The sequence below is a fragment of the Vulpes vulpes genome, chromosome 5 (genome assembly GCF_048418805.1).
Source record: "Vulpes vulpes isolate BD-2025 chromosome 5, VulVul3, whole genome shotgun sequence".
Lineage (NCBI taxonomy): Eukaryota > Metazoa > Chordata > Mammalia > Carnivora > Canidae > Vulpes > Vulpes vulpes.
In genome coordinates this window covers 41,278,158-41,302,652 of record NC_132784.1, presented here as the reverse complement: position 1 = coordinate 41,302,652, position 24,495 = coordinate 41,278,158, and the positions used below count along the sequence as shown (strand labels likewise).

At 45.3% G+C, this 24,495-nt stretch overlaps 1 protein-coding gene across 11 annotated transcripts in view; it reads right to left on the bottom strand.

Annotated features, from left to right (window-relative positions):
• NEDD4L (NEDD4 like E3 ubiquitin protein ligase) overlaps window positions 1-24,495 on the bottom strand; it is a 342,878-nt gene that overhangs the window by 197,363 nt on the left and 121,020 nt on the right. The window contains exon 1 of one of the 11 annotated variants that reach the window (XM_072757967.1): window positions 7,851-8,475. The exons of 9 other annotated variants lie outside the window; for them this stretch is intronic. The gene's annotated coding sequence lies outside the window, so the exon portion shown is untranslated. Of the gene's footprint in view, window positions 1-7,850; window positions 8,476-24,495 lie in introns of those variants that run through there. One more of the 11 variants, XM_072757965.1, reaches the window with a different exon arrangement.

Sequence of the window (24,495 nt, the reverse complement as noted above, 5' to 3'; positions counted from 1 at the left end):
AACATAGTTTACAAAAAAAAAAAAAAAGATCATCTGCTTTCTTAGTATAAAAAGCTGCCTTTAAAAGTAAACTTCTTATTCTTGTACATTTACCAACACTCCATGTTAAACAAAAGTCTTTCCTCCAATGGTCTAAACCTCAGCACTGCACCTAGACCATCACTTCCTCTTTCCAGAAACTGACCTTCCAGCACTGAACTGTAAGAGACACTGGGAACCCTGAATCCAGCAGTAAAAGATTTTATTTTTATTATGCTAATGATTTCAAAATGTAGTCACTTTAGCTGCCAACTCAGTTTGTGGATAATTTAAGGAGTAATTTCCAATTAGGTTTTTATTTAAAGTATGCATTGAGGCCTAATATTATCAGTTACACACACACACACACACACACACACACACTCCACAGCAGCAGCAAAGAAACCAATAATAATGCAAATGATGATGACTATGACGATGATGAGGAGGGAGCTCTTCCATGGTGGTAATGCACCACCACTAGCAAGCTTTTTAAAGCCCTTAACATTGATTTTTTTAAAATGCGCAATAAACTTAAAAAATTAAAACACCCCAATTCGCACAGAGTCATGAAATAAAAGCAAAGGTCCTTGCCCAACATGTGATACATGATGTAAGAGAGAAATCCAGAAGGATGAAGGCTGTGCATGAAGGAAATGTAGAGGGCAGCACCACCCAGAAAGGACCTTAGCCCTGGAGACTAATTCTCACCCTCTGTGAGAAAGGCTGAGAAGGGCTGGCGTGGAGCAGAACCTATTTGCTGAGAAGGAGCCTGCACTGTCCCTGTTGATAAAACACAGCTGTGTCCCCTCCTGAAGTAGGCCACCAGACCAGCACCCCCAAATTGGACTGTGCATGAGTTACCTGGGAGCCCAGCAAGAAGCAGACGAACTCAGTACACATCTGGGCAGCGTCCAAGATTCCACACGTCTAACAAGCGCCCAGGTGATGCTGCTGGTCCACGGACCATACCACCTGGCTAGTGATGGGCAGAGCAAGAGTTTAACAGAAAGGCCATCAACTCACTGCTGGGCAGGGCACAGGGGAGCTGGGCTCATGCTCTCCTCTCACTTCCCGGGGTCTCCAGCCCCTCATCTGTTAACACCAGAAGAACGAGCCCATCTCTAAGGTATCTTTCCAGCTTTAAAAACCTGGGGCAGAAGGGGAGGCTGATAGTCTGAAGAGCCACACCTCCTAAGTCAGGTGTTGCAGAGAAGACCAGAGCTTGAGGGAATGTGAGCTTCCCAAGCGGTTGTACTTCTACCCAGACAAGACTGGAAGAATTTACTTGCCTCTTTCATCTTATCCCTTTATCCCCACTGGAATGCCTAGACAAAAATACAAAATGATGTGTGCACAAGGCTATCTACTGAAAAACAATGGACAAGTCTGGGAATAACCCTAATGTCCATCAGTAGGGGATTAACTGAATAAATTCTAATACATTCATATTGGGGTGTACTGCACAGATGTAAAAATATGTGAGGAAATTCTCTATATACTGATAGTAAGAAAATTGTGAAAAAACAAAGGAACAAAAACTAACAATATATCAAGTTGGCACTGTAATCATATACAGAAACATCATCTCACTTGACTTTAAAATGTGTTTTTATTGTACATCCCTAATGGGATATACCGCAAGGTAAAAAGAATTGTAAAGAAACATTAAACTGTATCCAATAGCAGTAAGTGGCAAAATGCTAGTAACTGCGTAAGCTGGGTGATGGGATTTCATGATACTGTTGGCCATCATGCCATTTCCTCTTGTTTTTGTATACACTTGAAGAATTTTTTTAAAATCGACTCTTCAAGGAAACTTTAATGTTAACACACATGCAAACCAGGGGAGAATGCAAGAAAGTACACAGCCGGGCAGCAAAGCTGACCTTAGTCCAAGGTGAATGTCAAGGTTCTTAATATAAAATGTACCGTGCAGGTAGGCAAGGAGAGAAGGGATGGTTGGCTGACCCCCTACTACAACGTAACATATTCCACATCTGTACAGACTTTACCGTACTCAAATACATTTTGTATGACCTCATTCTGCTTTCACAACAAAATTTCTGATGACTAGCACACTGCTAAACTAAGGTAATTGGCTCAAACTGGTTCAATCCCAAGCTCTCCTCTGTCCAGGTCCCTTGGTTTCACGTCCAGTACCCACACCAGCAGAGGAGGGTGGTGGGGGCCAGGAGCCTCAGGGCACCACCAGCAACTGCAAGTCTGCAGGTCCAACTTTAAAATATGCATGCCGATTTTCATTCCCGACCGAATATATACATGTTTGACACTTTTAGTGGCTTATCAAATAGGCCCCCATGTATATTTTGTATCTTTATGAACGCAGGAACCACCGTTCCTTATTCCAGTTTCAGAGGCATTGAATTACACCAGGCTGCACAGTGACATCTGTCACCCAGATGCCTTTGGAGGCCCAGCAAAAAAAAGGGACACGTCCCATTGTCCAACTAGCACATTGCTGGTAGCATTCCCAGCCGACAGTGTTTCAATTGGCACCTACAAATACACTTTCTGTTGATGTAACTTTTTAACCTGAAATTTCTGTCTGGTCTTTTAAATATACCACCTAGAAATGAGTCAGTGCGATGGCAGGCAATTAACATCACGTAACATGGCTTGAAATTGCTCAAACCGATTTGGGTGCATTTTGGAAAGAGGTACTTCATGGCTATCCTGAGCAGAAAGCTGAGAGGTAAACAAGGAATTCAGCTCTGCGGCAGCTTATTCCAAAGAAGAAAAAAAAAAAATCACTAACATTTACTACCATGTCCTTTAATAAAATGGTAGTTAAAAAAAAAAATTAGACCTTTTTAAGAGAACAGCTTAGACTCACAGAATTATCCCAGAGACAGTACAGGGAGCGCCCATATACCACATAATCTGGTTTCCCCCATTATTAAATTTTACATTAGTTTGGTACATTTGTTACAATTAATGAATCAAGGTTGATACATTATCATTAACTGAAATCCCTGCTTTATTCAGACTTCCTGTTTGTCCCCTAACGTCCTTTCCCTGTTCCAGGATGCAATTTTGATCTTCCCACAATTTCAAATTCACTGCCCGGGAAGGTTATTTCAGCAAATATGATAAATACAAGCATAAAGGACTAAAACGATGCTTCTCAGGGGCAGAGAAATGCAAATATTGGATGAAACGTCATCAAGAATCAGCTCTTCCACAGACCAACCTTGATCTAGAGCTCCAGTGACCATCCTCTTAAAGAACCTGTCGAATAGGTAATGAATTTCCAGGTGTGAAAAGTGAGTTATGGTATCAGGAACACCAATGTGGAAGTCAGGTTCAGATACCAAGGCTGGGCCAGTCATGCTAGGCTTTTGTATCATTAACTCAGGCCAACTCCTGGAGTCAGAAAAATACAAAATGCTTCTGTGGGGACTGCCGGGCCCCAAAGGCATGTCAGCCACTGCCCCATCCCCAAAGTTAATTCGATCCAATGAAGAAGTCGGAAGGAAAAAAGGATGGAAAGTTAACCTGAAAGATTTCAGAGAGCAAGGCAGGATGACAGCTCATGTGGGGGAGGTGAGCACAGGATTAACGGGAGGTGAATGCATTAAGTGCTTCCGCACAAACTGCCCTAAGAACTGAAACAGGGATGGAAGAAACCACGTCAGAATTATTAGAAAAGGAAAGCCCACATTTCTGGGCTTGAGTTGGTCTCAAAGGAGAAGGTATTAGACTAAATGGATTCTGAAATCCCCTCCTGGGGCGCCTGGGTGGCTCAGCGGTTGAGTGTCTGCCTTTGGCTCAGGTCGTGATCCTGGGGTCCCGGGATGGAGTCCCGCATTGGGCTCCCTTTGGGGAGCCTGCTTTTCCCTCTGCCTGTGTCTCTGCTTCTCTCTGTCCCTCTCATGGATAAATAAACAAAATCTTTTTTTTTTAATCCCCTTCTGTGTTGAAAATTCAACAATTTCTTCTCATGTTGGTTGCCAACAGCACAGTGGGGTTAGCAAGAGAGCCACCTGCCCCTGTCTGGGTCACGGAAGGCCTCTGAGGCACGCACACAACCAGGTCTCCCCACCAGCTGCCGAGGTGCAATTCCACACACGGGGAGCTTCTCCTGACAGGTGAACAGGAATCAGAAATCCTCCGCTCAGGCCGATGGTGCTTAGCAAACTATCTAGTCACTACTAGATAAACTACATTCAAATAAGAGCCTTTGCCCGTAATCTGAACTTAAGAGACATTTTACTATCTCGAAGCTCTGTTATATAAACCACATGCTCCATTAATTTGTTAATTCTACCAGGCCCCATTGAGCACTTTTGCAAAACAACAACAAACAAAAAACTACCTTTAACTCATTCATGGAGAGGCTACCGAGAGATTTCAGATTTTTGGTGACATTTTAAATTTTGTATGTCCTGTATTTATAGCAAGGATTCTGTCGGAACTACTGACACTTTGGTTAGACACTTCTTCGTGGTGGAGGGTCATCCTGTGCACTGTGAAAGGCCAAGCAGCATCCCTGGCCTGTTCCCACTAAAAGACAGTCAAAAATGTCTCCAGACATTGCCAAATGCCCCCCTGGGAGGGAGGAGATAAAACTGTCCCTGGTTGAGAACCTTTGCCTTAAACGAATTCATGAGATCTATAAATAAATACAATATGATTTCAATAGAGATTAAATAACATTTAAAAAAAAATCCTTTACCCAGCCCATATCTCTACCCATATTGTCTCAGAAAACATTATCACCATGAATGACTGAAGAGGCAAAATTAAGGTTTTCCTTCCATTATTGAGTTAGTACTTTTTAAAACAAGAAATAAATACAATGTATAGACTTGATAATTCCCCAGAAACAAGGAATTGGGGTTAGAAATCATTCTTAATCTGTTCCATCCCAGGATTCTAAAGTAAACATCAGATTCTACACGCAGCAGCCGAACCGACCAAGCACAAAGCACTTGGTCTGGGAAAGAAGCCAAAACGGACAACTCATGACCACTGGGTGCCACCCAACCTACCCACATTCCACCTCAGAGGACCATGGGCACACCGCCCGAGGGTCATTTTGCCACCAGCGATTAAAACAGACCCCATTCCCTAAAAGAAGATTAAGGCCAATGAAAGAAGAAAGAGCTAATTTAAGTGTGTGCCTCATAAATGCCTCAGGCTAAGGTCCCGAGGCTCCCGACATGTCACTCAGCTTCATTTGGGGGTGGAGAGGAGAGAAATACTTCTATCATCAACAGTGAAATAGGACCAGTAAGTTCTTTAGAGACTACAGGTTTGGTTGCCACTGGCTTTTTTTTTTAATTACTGGTTGTGAAAGCCGTTTCTTAAAAACCATCAACACATCCCTCATTTCTGTGGTCATGGAAGCTATTCCTTATCTTCCCCTTGGTGTACAATGTGAACGTGTACAACTCACCACCACAATGTATTTAGGTTAGGAGACAACAGTTAACTCTATCCAGCCTCTGGCCACAAGGCCATGTCAAGGCCTCTACCCTTCAGGAGGGGAAGTCCACTGATGTCCTTTTGGAAAGAAGGTGAGGAGAGCAGGTGGTTGCCAAGGTGGCTTAGAGACCCAGGCCATCGGCTCCTGGACTGGGAGATGTTGCTCACCCAACATCATCACCACCACCCGAAGGAGAGTGTGAGCAGCCCTCTCGAACACAGGCTCAAAAAAAAAAAAAAAAAAAAAAGAAAAGAAAGAAAGAAAGAAAGGAAGCAGGCTCAGCACCAGGGCTCTTCTAGATGGATCTCTGGGTTTCAGGAGCCCTCTGCAGCTGCTGCCTTCCACTGAGTATCTCTGCTTCCACCCCATCTGGCTCACACCAAATCTGCACACCCCACCACCCCCCTGCCAGCCAGCCACCCCCAGGGAAAGAGCACACATAACGAGAGAACTGGCTGTGCCCAGTTTCTACAGGTGGGCAGATGGCTGGCAGAGAATAAACCACAGGGGAGGACCAGGGAGTTCAGCCTGTGTGGTACTAACCAAGCTAAACGTTAATCACGGCATAGGATCATTTACATTAAAGATCATTAACCAGGAGCTCAGGCTTCTTGGCAAAGAATGAGAGTTCACAAGCTGAAAAAATGCATTTAGATAAAGTCCCAGCCTCTTGTTGCCAAACACAGCATTTGGGTCATTTCAGGAGAAGGGCACCTCAATGGCACAGAAGGCCCAGAACCAAACAGGGGCATCTGGCGAGGACTGGGCGTGGGGTGGGGGCACTTTTTTCTTGTCTTCCAGAGTGTTCTCCACCCAGAGCCGCAGCTAATTCTTCAGGGTTTATTTTCTTCTTCCCTACCCCTTAGGAGGTGTAGGTGTCACCTCATATGCAAGGCAGTTTCCAGGTAAGGAATTATAAACAGCTAAGGTGTGCAGAGTTTGTCTCTCCAATTTTCCATTTCTTGGTCGAAACATCTCCTTTTAAGGCGATGGTTTCGACTCCACGATTAGGAGCCACACAGGAGGAGGACGGCATTTCCCTGTTCACGAAGCTGCTCTCTGCCTTTTCTCCCACCTCCAGGGACCCAGCAGCCCTCAATTCTCACACAAAACCACAAGCCACCATCAAGCAAACAGGGTCAGAAGTTCAATTTCACACATTACAAACAGCCACGGTTTTGAAGACTTCTGACAAGTGTTCTTCCTGACACACTGCAAGTGGCTGCACGGGGTCAGGCTTCCTCCACGCACACCGTCCTCCCCAGCTCAGATGAGCACCAGCTCCTCGGCCACCCTCGGGTGCAGGCAGCCCCACACTTCCTTGTTGCTATGGACCCACCCAAAAAGAGCAAGCACTGCCCTGCTTTTTTATTCTGGTATTACATAATTTAATTTCCCTCCAATTAGGTATCTGCCATAAAGCATTTTTGTGACCGAAGTAAAAAGAAAAACAAAAACACCAGAACCACACTAATTCTTGCTAGTAAGATTCATCTGAGATGGACAGACAGCGGATTCATGGAGATTGATTTCTGTAGATATTTGCAACAGCCTTTCACGTGAGGACTCTAACTTAAGAGTCCAGAAAATGGAAGTGCTGGCTTTTTATTTTCTCTTAAGGGGAATACAAGTCTATCTGCCTGGAGCCCGGAAAATGTGGGGGAAAGATGATCAGTCACCTGATTCACAATTCTGCAAAGTTCCTAAGAGGATATCCATCCACAGAAGAGCAAAATCATTTAATCTGCGTGAAGACAAGTGGAAAACTAAAGTTAGGAGTCATGTGACTCATCCTCAAGCATTTCCTGTAAAGGTTATAAAACAAGGGAGGTGTGCGAGGAGGTCAATCTACAACAATGAAGAGGCACGCCTGTCCCACCATGACCTATCTGACAGCATTTGCTACGTTTAAATTAAACTTAACAATGAAGTCTAACAAGAAAACATTTTAGATAAAAGACCTATCCTCATTTCACCTGGAGTTTCTGTACCAAATTTCCGAACTCTGCACGACAGATCCCTTCACTGTATCTATTTTTGACATTTCAGGAACACAGTCATGACAAATGCAGTAATTTATTCATAAAAGGGTGTGGGGGGCGGAAGAGCGCTATCTGTAATAGTTTTTCAGAGCATTGGGGAAAAAAAAACAGGTCTCAAACCAGGATGACATAGGTTAAACACGTAATTAAAATATTTCACTGTATAGATTTTGGTTTCTGAATCATGCCAAGCGTGTTGAATTGGCACAAAAGGAAAAAAAAAGATCAAATAATTCCCCCAATTCTGACATAATTTAGATCAAAGCTAACAGATCCATTATAAAGAGAACGTTCTCCTGCCATTAAGCAGGGAAAGCGAAGCCCTTTGTGGCACTTACCGGATTCTGGGCAGGAAGAGGAGAGAGTCGGGGAGAGGCCAGTGTAGATGCAGATGGTTGTCTGTTTCCCCTGACAACAGCAGCAGGGAGGAGAAATCCCGGTCTCTGCCGCTCCCCCCGTTGACAGGTGATCAGCAGCCTGGGCGGGAGGTGTTTCCAGGGGAGGGCTCTGCAGCCGCTACGGCCCAGGTGGGGCTACCGCCCAGGTGGGGCTCCGGGCACGGCCACCCACCCCAGGCACCCTGAGCCCTACTGGCTGGTGCTGTGCCGGAGCCTGTCTGGGCTGGAAGCTGCTGCTGATGCCTGCGCCTCGATCAAATCAGGAGCAAATTCAAATGTGGGGAAGAGGGGAAGCCGCTCATCTGAGGCAGCAGAACCAATGACTACAGGACCAACTCGGTGGCTTCAAGAGACAGAAGACCCGGTCCCACGACGCTGCCCCCGCAGCAGAACACCCATCAGGAAGGCTGACAGCCAGCTGGCCTATGAGAAACGCACACATCTGGCCTGGCCGAGGTGACCCCGGGACCTTAGGAACCCGAAGGCACACAGAATGTCCCTTTTTTGAAAATCAATGGCATTTCCCCTTAAAACATTCATGCCGCTGTTGAAAAGAAGGACACTCAAGGAAATGAAGAAATCCTTCTGGATACTGGTCTTTCAGTAATTGCTCAGTTGCCCTCCTCTATGTGGAATGAGCACGTGAGGAATGAGATCCCTGCGGGGAGAAACTGATCCCGGTCCATGGGCCTGTGGCCCCGTCCACATTCACGTACCCTCCCAAAAGCTTGTGGCTCTGATCATACTGTCCTCAACTAATCACCCCTTTTACCAACCCTTGATGTAAAAGCTGATCCACATACACATCCAACAGCAGATGTTTTCCCACTCTCTATTCTAACCAACATCTCCAACAGGTTGGGGGCGGGGGGGTCAAGGTAAAAATCATTTTGGCATCCGAGGGGCAAAAGCTAGATCATGGGCCCCAAAGTCCACACCCTGGCAGGTGTACCAACTTGCAGCCAGAGTTAGAGGAGGTTTCTGACCCAAATTCCTTGTAACATTCCACGCTACAGGGCCAAAAACATTCACGTGCCCACTTCTGAGAGTCGAGAATGTTGATGGGGGGAGAAAAGCACTTAACTGAGCCAGAAGTCTTTTTCTTTAATGCTTCCTTTTCAAAGGCAATGATTTCTTCATATGAATTCAGGGGCTGGTTAGTATACTAGTCTCTCATAGGGATGACAATGGCCCGAGTACCCTCTTCGGAGCTGGGCTTATAGAGACCTTCGATGGGAGGGGGAGTCCCAGAGTCCCGCCGGGGCCAAGAAGCTGTCATCACCATCTGGTGGTGACTCTTGCATATTGCAGTCATGGGCCCCACACCATCGTCAACCCATCCTTCTAGAAGGGGCTTACTGAATTCCTGCTTTACGGAGTTTCTGAAAAATGAGTTTGGCTGCTCAAGGACAACCCCTCTTTTTTTTTCTTCCCCACATCTTCTTCCCCCACCCTCCTTCTTTTCCATAGACTTTTGATCAGGCTACTAATTACAAGGGGGAGGATAAAGTTCTGTTCATCCCTATCTCTTCTGTCTCCAATCCAACACCTGGTGATTTGGGTTACAAAGAATGACATCCCCAAGACAGAGAAAACAGGAGCAAAGAGCTGGTATAAAACACAACAGCCAAGAGCCAACTGGAAGATACAGGCAGGCATCACTACCAAGGAAAGAGACCAGCTGAAGACCCAGGACATAACGAAGAAGGGGCTACCTTTGAGCAAAGCCCTGGCCAGTGAGCAACACTTAGATGGGTTCAGGGGGGTTGCTCTGTGCGGCTGGAGGGCAGAATGTGCTGGAAATCAGGTCACAAAGAGCGGCCCATCAGGAAATGTTTGAAAAAAAAATGTTCCTACCCACTTCACTCCTCCAAAGACTTCATCCATCCCTGGTGAATATATTTAGGTCCAGGGGGACCTAAATTCAAAAGCAGGTGACAACCTCAGGGAAAATATGCCAGAGAAGTGAGGACCACGAAAAAGAAAAATTCATATTTAAGGAGGTATGGGATAGATAGGCTCTACAACAACAGAAGGGATTTCTAAGCAAGTACCGGAAAAGACAGTACATATGGGTTTTATAGGCAGCTGTAAAAGGCCTGGGTGACCAGCTGTGCCACAGCTGGTCGCATCTTTCTTCATATAGTAGCAGCAGCTGCTTGGAATATAAAAGAAGACGTCCCCTTTACTTACAAATGCAGATAGGATTTCTCAGGACTTTATACCCCGTAAAATGGCCTTTCTTTTACCTACATTACCTCCAGAGGTTACCTGCAACAATTAAAACATTAAGTACCTGACCAAAATTTAGATTTTCTATAGGCATACCTTGAAAACATTTCAGGTTCAGTTCCAGACCACCCCAGTAAAGCAAGTATCAAAATAGTGGGAGTCAAATGAATTTTTTGGTTTCCCAGTACATATAAAAGTTATATTTACACCAGACTATAGTCTACTACGTGTGCAATAGCATTAGGTCTTTAAAAAATGCAAATACCTTAATTTACAAATACTTTATTGCTAAAAAGCACTAACCACATCACCTGAGCTTTCAGTGAGTTGTAACCATGGATCACAGGTCACCATAACAAATATAATAATGAATACATCTGAGACACTGGGAGAATCACTAAAATGTGACACGGAGACACACAGTGACCAATGCTGTTGGAAAAATGGCACCAACAGATCGGCTTGATACAGGGTTGCTACAAACCTCCACTTTGTGTTCAAAAGCAGGATCTGTAAAGCCCAGCAAAGCAGGTATGCCTGTACCAGATTAATTCAAGAGGTGGCTTTCATTGTCTGCCAATCAAATGTATATTTTTATATACTCTCGTATATAAAATAGCTCGCCAGTATTACAATTAGTTCTCTCCTAAGTGTCTCCATGTATATAAACTGGAAAAAAAGATAAAATAGCTTTTGTTAAGAAATACAGTCTGCATACAGTCCTCCACCACCCATTACACTGGCCTTGCTCTCTTTTCAGCCACTTTAGGAAGCTCGGTGGTGATCACAAGCACACCCCGAGGCCCTACAGGCTGCTGTGTTATGCTGGAACAGGACAATATCCACCTTAAATATTGATTCTTTAAAACAATCAGAACTTAAGCAAGCAGGCAGAAAGACAACTCCATGCATTAACACGTTCCCCCCTTCTTAAGTGTCTGGAAATCTATGGCCTATGTTCAAGGGCCACGCTGAGCTCAGATTAGCAGCTGATGATGAATTCCTGGAGGCCCGAAACTCTTGTGTTCTCTGGCTCCCAGCACATCACCGTGGACACGAATAGACAGGAAGTTCCACTGAAAGACTGAAGCAAGGGCCTGTGGGCTGCGCTCCCACCAACCAACCCAGGAAAAAGCAGTGACATCGGCATCGGGCTAGGCAGGAAACGAAGGAACCGGAGCGTGTCCAAGGCAGCCCAGCAAAGACCATGACGGCGAGCGGTACAATCTCTAGCCTGGATGAGCCAGGAGTCAGGAGACCCACAAACTAACCCTGATGATGCCATGAACTACCTTCTCTGCTTGATTTAAGGCAACTTAACATCTTACCCTTCCTGAAATCAGCAAGAGTCGTAGAAGAATCTGCCCGCCACCTTCTCCTTGCGCTACTCAATCAATGGGCACCCTACGTACAGTCAATGGTGCTGAAGACTGGGAATCATTTGTGATCCTGAGCACACATTTAATCTCTTGATCCCAGAATGCTCGTATGTAAGGCACACAGTCCCTTGTCCTGCGGTTTCATGATCCAGGCTCATATAGGAACCCAGGCTTGAAAATCCAACTCCGATGCTATCTCATTCAGCAAGCACTTATCAAGCTGCTGCCATGTGCGGAGTACCATGCTGGCACTGGGGCTTCCGGGATGGAAGGGCCGGCCATCTGGGTCTTATTTGCCTGATGCCTTCAATATGTATCATCTGTGCACACAATTTAGGATTTAGCTCATACACCACGTTCTACATTAATGTAATGGTTTTCTAAGGAGTCCATCTCACCAGTAACACTTTATGCTACAGAGTAAGGGCAATGTCTTCCTTAGTAATTTGCCAATTATCCCGGAGCCAGTCTTCTCACGGCCTCAGCCCAGGGAAGTCAGCTGCAAAACCCAAACAGAGAAACAGCTTCTGAACTCTGAAATTGCGGCCACCATCGCTGGGCCTTTGGGCTCAGAGCTTCACTTACTTCAGCACCATTCTGAACAGGCTTCATTATGTAGCTTCCCATTACAAAGATCAAGCTTCTAATCTTCAATAAAGTGTAGTAAACACTGCAGCTTCTGCTATAAAAATACAAATATACTGGGCACCTAGGTGGCTCCGTGGGTGAGCATCTGCCTTTGGCTCAGGTTGTGATTCCCGGGGCCCTAGGATCAAGTCCCGCATCTGACTCCTCTCGGGGAGCCTGCTTCTCCCTCTGCCTATGTCTCTGCCTCTCTCTGTGTCTTCATGAATAAATAAAATCTTTTTAAAAAATCCAAACTTACCAGTAAAAAAAAAAAAGTATCCATTGTATCAAATGTCAACTAAAAATCTCAGCCATTATAATTATCAGTACTCCACTCAGCAACTGAGTTTGTCATTTTAAGCTCTTTTAATCACTGCTTTAGTTCTCTTGAAGGTGCAAGAAGATGGATTTAAACAACAGAGGTAAAAGGTCAATCATGAGGTTCAAATCACAGGTGCTCACTCACTAAAGAAGTAATTTTCTTTTTCTAAAACTGAAGCTTTTCCGATCTTTACGAAGGCAATGTAGATTCCTTACAGGAGAATTACACACACACACACACACACAGGTGAAGGAAACCCAGGAATCCGCTTCTCTAGGATTATTAACACGTTAGCACATTACCACCCTTTCAGATCGTCTATATTTCTGTTTGTATAGGTTTCCTATAGAAAGATGGGTTCAAATTATACAGATCCATCTGTAACTTACTTTTTCATTGGCTATGTTTCCATGTCATCACATACCTGCATCATTTTTAACAGCTTCATACTATTCTGTTTTAGAGATCTACTACAATTCAACTATTTTAGATTGTTTTAACCGTCATTATGATAAACAATGCTTTGTAGGGAACAAGGGCATGCTGCACCCAAATACGTCACTTTGACATGATGATTATTTTGAGTTAAAAAGCGATCAAACCCTGTAGATTCAGGACAAGCTCTTTAACTCCCCCGCAACTACCTAAAACGGAGTTAGAGGGGCCTGCTCCAGGAACAGTGATCAACATAGATAACGACAGTATTCTATGAACCAGGTTGAGTTTTTGGACAAAGAAGAACCTAACCTAGCAAGGTCTCTTTGATCAGTCCTCTGTGTCCCATTGTCTCTGAGCGGCCCAGGAAACATGTATATACCAAACACTGACTCTTTTTCATCTCCTTGTGAACTACAGTCCTTCCCCTGGAAGCCCAGACCCCTCGCCCCCCACCCCCTTCTCCTTAGTTCAGAATGACACATACACCTCCCTGTGCTTGTCGTTGGGATTTCCCTGTCTGTATGAATTCCCCTTACTTACCCTACTGAAGTTGATTTTCTCCTGTTACTCTGTCTTATGTCAATCTGACTTAGTCTGGCTAGCAGGACCTTGAAAGCCACGGGACATTCTTGCTCCCTGACAGCTCCATCCTTAGAGCTAATCCTCTGGATGTATATGTAAAATATAAATATTGTATAAAACATATATCATGCATATGTGTGTAACATATACATATATCCTTAGGATATACAGACATAATACATTCCAAGCTATTTCCTTAGGAGGAGAGTTTTCTGAAGTAGGTTAGGTAGATCATCAGGGATGTACATTTTTCTTTCAATATATCAACATCATTCAATAAGATACTTAAGAAAATTTAGGTGTTAATTTTTTTTTATGGTGAGCCCATTCCAAGCTCTTCTATGTATGTATGTATGTATGTATGTTCTTCTTTTTCCCAAATTTTAGTAAAACTGTGCCTAAAGGAACACTTGGTTTTTCAGAGTTTTAATTCTTAAGGGAATTCCATAGGAAATATTCAATTTATCTACTTTAATAGCATGAATCAAACATTTATTTGGGAAGTCCTACTGTGGGCCAAAAGAAAGCCAACCTCAAAGTAGGTTAATAAACACTTTATTCATGGTCTTCCTGAGGACTGTGGCCCAGGCTTTCAGTATCTTTCAGGCTGCCCTGATGATTAGCTCCAGAGCCTGTCAGCTACAGGTAAGGGACAGGTGGGGCTAGAGGGTGGTCAGGGAATCGGGCTCACAAAAATCCCAAAAATGTGGAGGTGAAAGGAAACCAGAGATAAAGAAGCAAACCAGACCATTCTGTCCTAAGTGCCAGAGGTAGGGTCTTGTTATTACAGCCACATGTGACCAAAAAGAATTACCGGACCCTAAGTAGGAAGCCATTGAAGGTGTTGTCACTAGTCCTTAACTCAATGGTGATATCCAACAGAGATCTTAAAAGGATTTAGTTTCCCTGGTTGGCTTTCAATAAAAGACCAAGATCTTGGAATCACGGATCAGATCGAGTCCCACATCAGGCTCCCTGCATGGAGCCTGCTTCTCCCTCTGCCTGTGTCTCTGCCTCTCTGTGTCTCTCATGAATAAATAAAATCTTAAAAAAAAAAAAAAAAGACCAATCCTACAAGCCCCCGGTGGCAACCCTGTCAGGATCCCTCTTGCTCCTGAGAGTTTTATTCTGTATCCTTGCTTAATAAACTTCTATCACTTTATTCACTCCTTTTTGTCCGTGAGATTCATTCTTGGACATTGTGACACAAGAACGTAGCTCTCTGGCTTCACAGGGAATTCTACCTGCAAAAGGGGTAAAGAGGTATACGTGCTTGCACGCCATTCTCCAAATATTTGCATGCCACAAGGTATAATCTGGTTGTAAAAATTAGAGTTTACTGATCTCCGCACAGACATGGTCATCTTAATACATTTCCATCATTATCTGATTGTTCCAAAATATTGCCTGCATGCCTCTGCTTAGCTGCTTTTCTGGTTCTTCTTGTTTTTAAGATCTCCTTGAGATCACTTGAGAGGGTCATAGAAGGCTAACAGTCCCCTCCTGAAGCTTTAGTGCACACTATGAAGTTAAAGACGCTCCAGTTCTCGTGTGGCCCGCATGAAGCGAGGGAGGGAGGGAGAGAACAAGAACAGGACAAAGGTGGGAAACAGGAAAAGGCCAAGAGAAGACCTGAAACTGCCCCTACCACTGCCCCTGGACTGTGGGCTTCACTCTGAATCATCACTGCCATTACAGTTACAACCTATGGGGTCATGTAAAAAAAAAAAAAAAAAACACTTCTGGCCAAAGAGATTAGCCCAGGGCTGACCAGAATGTGCTCAGGGCCCACATTAACGTCTTAATCGCATTTTACATAGCTTGTGCCAGGACTTGAGAGCTGCTGCCATCGTAAGCTAGTAACCATCAGGTGTACCTGGGCTGAACCCGGCTGGTCAACTGTCAGGTCCAGAACTCAAACCAGTTCAGCTGACAGGTGAAAGGTGTCCAGGGCAGATGGAGAGTTCCAAGACCTACCAATTCATACTCACTTTAGTCCAAGGTTCACTGCTTAGAAGTAGCTTCTTACTCCCCCCCCTCCCCGGCCAGTTGTGTAATTTCAACCACTCTGGTGTAAAGGTCAAACCTGTGGTTTTTGGTTTTGGTCAGAGTGAAGAGATCTACCCCCAGAGCATTCCAGGGTTGGGGGGTGATGGGGGGCTCAGATGGAGAACTAGCCCAAGGGTGCTGAACTTTTAAAGACAAAAGATCCTGGTGCCTTTCAAACAGCAGGCTAGGCAGACAGAAAAGCTTTACAAAGTCTAAAAATAGGTACTTGCAGCAGAATGGTTTCTTTCAAGAACAATTTTAAAGATTCCCAGGAGGTGTCAGGTGTTGAGTAAATATCAGAAGAGGATAAAGGCTTTCTGAGCTCAGCTGCTGGGGAACTGCAAAGCCTGGGGAGGGCTTCCTTTGCTGTGCCTGGTGCCCTGGGCAGGTGAAATAAAAGTCTTTTGTTCCCATCCCTGCTGTATGACAAAGGGCCTGGGAGAGAAGGTCAGGGCTTGGTTTCAGATGCAGGAGAGCAATGCAGAGAAATAACTCCCGGCTTCTCTCTCTCTGGCCACACAGACTGGCAGGGAGGATATTAGACTGTGCACAACTGTTTGCATTAGGAAGCCAATGAATGAATGAAGCCCCGTGCAATGTTAACAATAAGCAGAGATTAATAACAACTATGGGTTAGTTGTATAATAATATAGATTATTATCCACTGTCTAATCCAAGTATGTGTTAATTCAACTTCCATTATTCCAAATCAAGTGTTGGAGGCCAGTAGGCTGGTCCAGCATCCCCGCCCAGAAGTGTAATGTGGCTGGAAGGTCAAGAGAAGACAGAGGGACCTGAGCAACCCCGCCTGGGGACAGGGCTGGGGCTAGATTCGATAAGTCCCCTGGGTGGCTGGAACAGAAACCAGGCCACAGTCAGGAGGCTCAAGCCCTAAGCCGGCCTCTTTCTGCAACTCCAAGTCCCCAGTGTGATTCTAATGTACAGACAGGCTAGTTCCAGGGGCTCTGAGCCCTAACATCCTAGATGAACGCTTCAACTTACATGTTTTCTCCCAGTGGGTCAGTGACAACCTGCCTGATGACAGGAAGAGACACTGCACACGCCCCATGGGTCAGCCTGAACCCTGGATGCGGGGCACGGCTCTGGCTAGTCCATACGCCCTCAGCAAATGCCTCCTTGCCCCACTCTTTCTATTCTGAACACCAACTAGCTCATCACCAAGCGCCCTTCTTCTATCCCTCAGAAGACTTCTGAAAATCCCTACTCTGCTGCTCTCTCTGGGTTAAGTGGGGGTCGCAAAGATGCACCCAAGAGATAAAGCAGACCCTCTGGAAGGTGTGACTGCCCCAGGCAGCGGCCCCTTCATATTCTCTCTGCCGTGAGCCATGAGCACAGACCAAAGACAGATGAATCACATGTTGAGGGGCAGAGAGCGGGGGTTTCGGATTTGTTAATCCATGCTGGATTCCAGAATATAAAGTTCAGTCTGTTTTGGGGTTTTTTTACATGAGAAGAGGAAACAGCATTTAATCATCTCTGAATATCACTACCATACATTTCTATCTTAAGTGTCTGGCAGTTTGATTCTCATAATTAATCTTAGAACGTACTTAAGAGAACACAAAAATCTCATGACACGTGGGAAGGAAAACAAAAGTGGTCCCACTTTCCATGCATTCATCTACTTCGAAAAATATTGTGTGACATGTTCATCTGTAATGAAGGGCACTGAACTCAAATCTTAATCACAAAGTTTTTAAATTTTGAATTTCTTCTAACTCTTCTGATTTATAAGAACCCTAGGACAGACCTTCCCTTCCTAAGCTTTCCTCTCTGGTACCCACCACTTCTGCATCTCTACCTGCTGATTTCTGCCCAGAAGCTTCACTCCTCCCCCCACCCCCCTCCTCCCCAATCTGGCTGAGCAACTTTTCCAGGGAATGAGTGCAGAAAGCCAATGCTCTAAGATGAGCATGTCAGAAAGCCAGGCCAGGGCACTGCAGGTGCTTCACTGCCTGTGAAGCACCGAGTCTCTGCCCACGACTTGGGTCCAGCTCCAGCTCTGCCACTTACCTGCTCTGTGACTTCAGACAAAGTGCTTCACCTTTCTGATCCACAGTGTTTCTCATCTGCAAAATGCAAACAATGTCTGCCTCCTAAGACTGACGTGATGACTATCATCTGATAGTAACACACGAAATCACAGTATCTCAAAATTGCAGTAAGTCTCAGACTCCGCTGCTTCATTTGTAAAAAGGCAAGAACACAGTAACATGGGGCAAAGATGCGCTGGGGAACATAAAGTAGGAAGGAAGAGGGAGGAGCCGCGAATCATAGAGCTGGAGCCTGTCTTTTAACAAAAATGAGAGAGTTACTCAGGTCTAGGTCAACATATAGAACATTCCATTCCTCTGCTCACAGGTAAGGGGGGGATCCCAACAAAAGGCAAGTCCCAAACTTTGCTGGGGCCGCCCTCTCTCTGCTGGGAATGAAAACCCAGGGCTGCCATCCAAAAGAGAAAACCCAGGTGAAAATAAAACCAGCAGAAAAAGCAGCCAAGGGGAGAGGGAAGGTGGGGGAGCAGAAGCAATGCCGTAGCCCCAGCACAGAATCCCACTGGGGTAAGGAACACTTCTGGGGAAAAGCCTCATCTTTTCTGCAGGCCTCAGGAGGGACGCCTAGTTTTGCATACCTTTCACTTCACACACGTACACGTGTCACCTGTTGGACAAATGGACAGATTAACAGGCATTGGTCACTTTGAGAAGTATTCGCAAATTGCTAGAAGCTCCACCACTTACTTGTCCTCCAAGAGTTTAAAGCTGCCCATTTCCTCACACTCCTGTCAACACATTATGCTATTACATTTTTTTAATTGAGCACTTGACAGGATAAGCACTGGGTGATATGTCATATATTGGCGAACTGAACTCCAATATAAATCAATCAATCAATCAATCTGACTTACTAGTTTTAATGTCAAAAAATTAAAAATAAAAACAATTAGAAAAAAAATTTTAATTGAAGTATAATTGACACACGGTGTTATGTTAGTTTCAGGTGGATAATACGGTGATTCGGCATCTCTACCCAGCACTCCCCGGTGCTCACCACACAGGTGTGTTTCCATCTATTGCCATACATGTTATTACAGTATTTATTCTCTAGCATGTGCTGATAAAACTTTCATTTTTGGCAACATGATCTTTGAAAATGGTATTTTATTGGGTTTTTAAAGTTGCTATTTCTTTACTTACTGGTGAGATTGACTATCGCCATGCTCAGCTGTCACTGGTCAGCCCTCTCTCTGAACTGCTTGTACCTTCTGATAATTTTTCAGTTTAGGTTACTGGCTTTTATTGATACATTCTTTATGTATTAAGGAAATTAGCTCTTTCTCTGTGATAGAAACTGGCATTATTTTTCTCCAGTTTACCCCTTTTTTAACTTCATGACATGTTTTTGCCATGCATACATTTATTTTAGACAAATTCATCATTCTGGTCATTTATCCCTTCTCTCATTTTTTAGTGAGATGAGAGGAGACTGTAAATGCATTCCAAAAAAAATCTTGAGGTTTGTGAACATTGTTAGTTTAACATTTAAGTTTCTGGGCACCTGGGTGGTTCAGTAGTTGAGTGCCTGCCTTTGGCTCAGGTCCTAAACCCAGAGTGCTGGGATGGAGTCCCACATCGGGCTTCCCACAGGAAGCCTGCTTCTCCCTCTGCCTATGCCTCTGCCTCGATCTGTGTGTGTGTGTGTCTCATGAATGAGAGAGAACTATTTATTTATTTTAAATAAAATCTTCAAAAACTAAAATAAAATTTAAGGGTTTTTTTTGTGTGTGTGTGTTTGTTTGTTTGTTTTTTTAAGTAATCTCTACACCCAATATGGAGCTCGAACTCACAACTCCTAGGATCAACAGGTACACGCTCCTCCAACTGAGCCAGTCAAGTGTCCTGGACATTGTTACTTTTAACAACACATTTATGGTGGAAAAGTACTAGTCCTTTTGAAATGTGGTTCCAGAGACCCTGCTCACTCTGAGTTCAGCAGCAGAAACTCACAGGGAAGCAAGCCTCATCCGGGCCACAGACGTGGGTCATCTCACAACCGGGTCCTGGCAGTCAAGGCCTCCCTACCTTTCCAGTGGCAACTAGCAAAGCTTGTGCTCCTTGCTGAACTGCATCCCCACAATGGGCTCTAATACAGGTACCTTGAGAACAAGGCCATCCTTAAGGATCATCACTGATTGGCATCACTGGTGCTGAATAATCCATAAGCAACCATGGCGCGTAACCCTGTCTCCCTGGCACGGTGGCCATGCTGTTTTGGGAAAAGGGTGGGCAGGGCTTAGCAAAAGAATACCTTTTTGGACCCATGAAAAATATTTCTAGAATACACTATGCTACACCTTTAGAGAAACTTTAAAAACTGACCCAGGTCTCCTTGGAAACTTCTTGAGCTACCACCCAAGCTCCTTCTTGGATCCAGCAAGCCCCTGAGATTACCCTGGCAACACGTCCTCCTCTTGAGGCAACGCCTTGCCTCAGCTCCATTTTCAAAACCATGTCAGGCAGCTTCTGGTGAGAAGCCAAGAGCAGAAAAGCCCTGCGAGAAGGGGAGACTGCTATGAAACTTGAGGACTACCTGCTCGTGAGAGGCAACTCCCCAATATGGCAGCTCCTGAGGCAACCAGACACATCAACCTTCCATTTGGAAGCCCCTCCTACCAACAGAGGCAATCCTGAAGCCCACAAAGCACAAGCCCACCTCCTTTAGACAGTTGTTGCTGCTTTTATAACTAATTTCTAGAAATGAACTTGGAGCTCTTTTGACATCAGAAGTCAACGTGAATAAAAAGGACTGTGGGTAGGAGTGCCTGAGTGGCCCAGTCACTTAAGCATCTTAATTTTGGCTCAGGCCATGATCTCAGGGTCATGAGATCGAGCCCCATGTCAGGCTCCATGCTGAGTGCAGAGACTGCTTTGGATTCTTTCTCTCCCTCTGCTCCTCCCTACTCCTTCTCTCCCCAAAAAAAGAAAAGTGTAGGGGTAAAAATTTTTTTCAAGAAACTTTTCTAGGTTAAAAAATGTTTTTGCAAACTTAAATGAGTCAGTGTAAAACTGAGGGAATTCAAAATCGAAAAAGCAATCTTAAATAATACCCACAAGTGCCCGCTGTAGGGAACAGGCCCACGAGTGCAGCACAGAGACTCTGAGTAAATGTTCAGTCACCTGAATAAGGTGCTAGAGGAAGAGCTCTCAGCCAGGAGGGCCCTGCAGAAGCTGTGGTCAGACCCACAGGCCTGGAGAGGGTGCTGTAGGATGCTGCAGATGGGGCATGCTGGGTCCCAGCAAAGCACACTGTCTGGATCAATGTGCACCCCGAAGGTGGCTAGCCCAGGACAGGCAACCTCCCTGGGGAGCTTATTTGTAACTAATAGCACACGAGGTCACGGGAGTAAGCTTCCTCCAGCCAGGGCTCCCAGAGCAGGGGGACCCAGGGTGGGGACGGCATAGGGAGGGATGGGAGATGGGGTCAGAAAATGAGGTAGGATATGGGGTCGGGGTCAGGGGAGAAGCACCTTTCAAAGTAGCTTCCTCTGCAGTTGGCCAAAGATGCAGAAGATGAAGGGGAGTGAAGGATTATAAGCTCTGAGCAGACAGGGACCCTAAGGTCCCTCTACAGGGCCTGGACCACTAAGGAGGTGGTCCTTTTTAACATCTGAAAAAAAAAAAAATCAAGGCACAGAGCAGCATGTGTTGAGCTGCAGCCAGGAGGGCCACCAAAGTCACCTCAGGCCCAATGATCCAGGAGGCCATTCTCCAAGTCCTGTCCACTCTGGGCCTGCAGGAGAGTGATGCGCCCCTCATCACAGCAGCTTTTCCGCACTCCCCAGCCCCCCCGGGCCACAGAGAGGAGGCAGACTGAGCTCCACAGGGCACCTGGAGTGCTTTCTACGGGTACCGTGGAGTCTAATGCCATTACAGTCGTATGATGTCATTGTTGTGCCTTCCCCTCAACACACACACACACACACACACACACACACACACACACAAGTGCACGTGCAAAAGATCTGGGGGCCTGTGCTCAGAGTGCCTGTCACAGCAGGCCCAGGGCAGAAGGCCAAGCAAGAGGGGCTTTTACCCCTGTTTCTTACAGGACTGCTGAGGTTCCACAACAAACGTGCAGCTTTTTCCAGCTGTCATCAACATGCATTTTTTTTTAAGATTTTATTTATTTTTTCACGAGAGACACACAGAGAGAGGCAGAGACACAGGCAGAGAAGCAGGCTCCCCGCAGAGAGCCCCATGCGGGACTCGACCCCAGGACCCAGGGATCACACCCTGAGCTGAAGGCAGGCGCTCAACCCCTGAGCCACCCAGGTGCCCCAACATGCAAATATGAAAGTAAACCAAAACACTCACATCGACCTTTCTCATTATTAACCCGGGAAACAAAACTTGTGATGTGCTGCCCAGGAGCACAGCTGGGCTTCCTTGTCAGGGAAGAGCAGGAACGCGATCCATCTCTCTCCAAAGGACACTCAAACTATCATCTTCAGTATGTACGTCCTTAAGGCTGCAACCCAAGTTTAGGCCCTGGTAGTATTTCTAACCTCATCGGGCCCAGCAACGCTCCTTTTGCCACGTCTCACTATTACTAGGGACCCTCTCTGTGTTGTCTACCCTGCACATCAAGGCTCAGATTCTACACGAATGCCCAAGATGACACAGTGTGGTTAGAGCAAGGCTTGGGGAAAGCTGCCTGAGGGTGGAGGAGCGGTGACCCAAGTGTCCTCTGTGATGACAGTGGCCAACACCCTCCGCACTACCAGCCCTCTCTCTGCAACTCGGGGAGCCCGTCGTCAGGTTTCTCAGGCTCTCCACCCAACAAGGGGGTGCAGAGGTACCCTGCCACTTCAGCAGCATCTTCTTCTCACCTGAGATGGTCTCGGGTCTCTTGGTTTTATTCACCTGCCTGCTTTGGCGGCTAGCATGTTCTTCAGGAGGAGGTGCCTTGAGAAAACTGTAGGACCTTGCATTTATCTATGGTTCTACGGTTTTATTAGCATTAGCAGGGGCTGTCACATGAAAACATTATCTCAGGAAAACAGACAATGCACCTCAGCCTTCAACTGAAAAGAAAATGAACTATTTTAATATCTGTTCAAACCAACACTCGTCTCCCTCATTTTTCTCCCTGGCGGCTCCCAGTTTTTCTGTTCCACAGAAAGCATTTGTGGCTTTCCTCTGGTTTTTGCTTTTTGGCAGCATTTGCAAACCCCAAGAAATGGCAAAGGGAGAGAAGAACAGGATTGTGACACGAGCAGATAAATGACCTAGGCCATTTTCTTCAGTGGGTGTTTGAACCACCCCGACGCTGTTTAAGTCAGTCCTTTGCTGTTACATACCCCCTCGGCAGACTGCCCCGACAGCTTCAGGACCCCTTTGCGGGCACCCAACAGAACTGTATCAAAACAAAAACCAAACCCTCAAGGACACCTGGGAGAAAATTAGCCAATCTGGCACTTAAAAAAATATTTTTAAGTGCTGCTACTGTTTTTGGAAGGTTATCAGTCTGAAAAGTAATGCTATCTATGTGCATCATTAGCAACCTAGCTACAGGGAAGTAAAAAAGGCTTTAAAAGTATTTTCTTACTTATTTACTCATGAAAGACGCAGAGACGCAGGCAGAGGGAGAAGCAGGCTCCCTGCAGGGAGCCCGATGTGGAACTCAATCCCAGGACCCTGGGATCACAACCTGAGCAGAAGGCAGGCACTCAACCACTGAGCCACCCAAGTGCCTGGAGAAAAAAAGGCTTTTTATTTAAATAAACCTCTCGTCTTTTCTGAATCTAGTTCTTCAGGTCATGAATTTCTCCCATGAACTTCTCTGTAGTGGTAAAGACTTCTCAACCACCTCACAATTACAGGTAAAGGATCTTTTTTAACTCCAGAGCCAAATACAAACATTTTTGAGATGATCAATACCTATTTCCCATAATTAGCATGGAAAGAGGTACTGTTTATAATGATTATTTTTCTATATTAAACATGTCAGCCTGGAAATCCCTTTTTTTTTTAACAACTTTATTTTTTTTTATTTATGATAGGCACACAGTGAGAGAGAGAGGCAGAGACACAGGCAGAGGGAGAAGCAGGCTCCATGCACCGGGAGCCTGACGTGGGATTCGATCCCGGGTCTCCAGGATCGCGCCCTGGACCAAAGGCAGGTGCTAAACCGCTGCGCCACCCAGGGATCCCCTGGAAATCCCTTTCTTAACGAAACAGAGTGCTTAAGTTCTGATCCATCCAAGTATGAGGCTAAAAACACAGTATAATTCATTTTGACTGTGAATGCTACCTGTTCCATACTGGAACACAGTACCCCTCATTTGAAGAATTTCATTTCTTCCCAGTATCAGTTACTTATTCTTTTGCAATCTGCGACATTTCATTTTAATGATATGACAAGCTTAGGAAGTTATTGGGCAGAGAAAGGAAGAGAAAAAGGGGGAAATAAAGTTAATGTTACTTATTGTTTACTTTAAAACCAACCATGTAAAAAAGTAGGAATGGCTTAAAGTAAAATTCTTTCTCCTCCATGTGTCATGATCCGAGAGGGACTTAAATACCTGTTAAAGCAAAGATCTGAGTTAATTTTAAAAATCAGAACATTAAATTTAAAAAGAACTCCAAAGGACTGTTAGACCTGAATACCATGTTCAGTCCAGAATGAACACACATCCGACGATACGGCCACCAGAGGGAGTTCTAACTCCCCAATACATCTTGGTGGCCTCGCAGAAAGAGCCACCTGGGAAGCCTTCAAGGTCAGGGATGCTCACAATCCCTCTAACTCCAGCGAACCGGACAGAGGAGTTAAGGGTGAGGGATTTCTTAAAGGTTTTGCATTTGTAGCAATTTCAAAGGAGGAAAGAGCTGGAAATAATGCACGTGCTAGTAGAGGATTTTTGTGTTAACAC